Source organism: Myotis brandtii, unplaced genomic scaffold (assembly GCF_000412655.1).
Source record: "Myotis brandtii unplaced genomic scaffold, ASM41265v1 scaffold479, whole genome shotgun sequence".
Taxonomy (NCBI): Eukaryota; Metazoa; Chordata; class Mammalia; order Chiroptera; family Vespertilionidae; genus Myotis; species Myotis brandtii.
In genome coordinates this window covers 3384101-3386204 of record NW_005368305.1, presented here as the reverse complement: position 1 = coordinate 3386204, position 2104 = coordinate 3384101, and positions in this window count along the sequence as shown.

Below are 2104 nucleotides of genomic sequence, written 5' to 3'. Positions count from 1 at the left end.
TTGGGGGGCTCCCCCCTATCAGGCACAGAGCAGGGCCCGTGGGGGGGGGGTTGGGGGGCCGCACCCTGTCACACACAGAGCCCCAGGGCAGTTAGGAGATTGGGGAGCTCCCCCCTATCAGGCACAGAGGAGGGCTGATCAGGGGGTTGGGGTGCCTTCCCCTGTCACAAATAGAGTAGGGAGGTTGTGGCCCCGCCCCCTGTCACTCACAGAGCCACAGGGCGATCAGGGGGTTTGGGCGCTGCCCCCTGTCATGCTGATCCCGGTGCCGGGAGCCTCGCTGCTCCGCTGATCCCGGTGCTGGGAGGCCTATTACCCTTTTACTATATAGGATAGAGGCCTGGTGCATGGGTAGGGGCTGGCTGGTTTGCCCTGAAGGGTGTCCTGGATCAGGGTGGGGGTCCCCACTGGGGTGCCTGGCCAGTCTGGGTGAGGGGCTGAGGGCTGTTTTCCGGCTGGCGAGTGACTAAAGCTTCCAACCGCTCCTTGTTTTCTTCTCTTTTTTTTTTTTTTTTCTGGGCCAGCTTTAGCTCTGAGGCCTTGCTGCTGAAAACATAGATACAATGTTGCGGTCCGAGCCCGGCTGAATGGAAGCCCTTTTCTGGGGTTTTGTTTAGCTTCTTATTTGCAACATAGTATATAGTTGCTTAGAGTTGCAACTGAGAGGCTGGCAAGTGAGGCGGGGAACGTTGGAGTCTGCAGCAAGCAAGCCTCGTGCTCGCTTCAGTGCCTGGCTGCCGGCCGCCATCTTGACTGACAGTTAATTTGCATATACTCACTGATTAGCCAATGAAAAGGGTAGCGGTCGTACGCTAATTACCATGTTTCTCTTTTATTAGTGTAGATTATAATAAAAATTAATTAAAACAAAACACAAAAGAAGACAATAGACCCCATATTAAGTCACATTATTATAAACCTCATGTCACTAAACACAGACTTAATCACCAAACTGAGACTTGACTTAATTACAATTTCAACTCACTGAAACCAAATCTTGAACCAGTCAATCAGGAACTGGCTGATCAAGAACTGTCTGACCAGCATTAGTTTGTTAATTTGCCCAATAACTCCTGCCACCTTTTAAAAGAAAGTTATCGTGCAATAACCAACTTTTTTATTTGTTTGTTTTTGCTAAGAATAACTTCCCTGTTTCTGCTCCCTTCTGCCCTAAAAGTCTTTTTTTTCTTACAAAATGCTTTATTTTTATACAAACCGAAGAATTGAAAAAATTAGTATATTGCCAGTCAATACACACTTTAATTAAAAACATTGAAGTAATGTCATTGATTAACATATTGCCTTAGTTTTTCTTGGTAGATGTTTGATATATTTGTATCTGGAGAAGGATTTCAATGAAAGAAAACCAATAAAATGATATTTCTCTTGCTAAGGTGGTGCTAATACTTGAATATACTTTTTTAAGGCTCGGCAGGAAATCTGGCTAGAAGCCAAGGCTCTAGGATAGTCTTAGACATGGTCTCTTAACTTACTCCAGAAGCTTAGGATTTTGTCAAATAAACTGAATGTACCTTTGAATGTAATTTCACTTATTAATTGATTAGAATAGTAGGCAGAGATTTAAAACAGGAATAGAATGGATCTTTAGTCAAATTATGTGGACTTCAATTCCCACTCTGCTATGATTAACATTGTTTCCTTCAGCTAACAAGTTCAAGTTATAATCAGTCAGGGTCAGTTTAATCATCTGTAAAATGAGGATAGTCTGGCCTGTCTTTGAGGGTTCTTGGTACCTAATAGGCATCTGAGTATTTTACTTGAATTATACCTTTAAAACTGGTTTGGACTAAGAGCCTTTCTAAAGTTTTCCAGTATTTAAATATTCACACTTCAATTTAGTTGCTTGTTTCCTTATATATCCACTGGGTTCTCAGTGTCTTAAAGGTTGCGATGATGTGTTACTTAAATGATGTGAAGTTTATCATCTAAGTGCCCATCAGCAAATGAGTGGATTAAAAATCGGTGGTATATCTACACAATGCAATACTTTGCAGCTATAAAAAAGAAAGAACTCTTACCATCTGCAACAGCATGGATGAGTCTAGAGAGCATTATGCTAAGTGAAATAAGCCAGTCAGAGAAA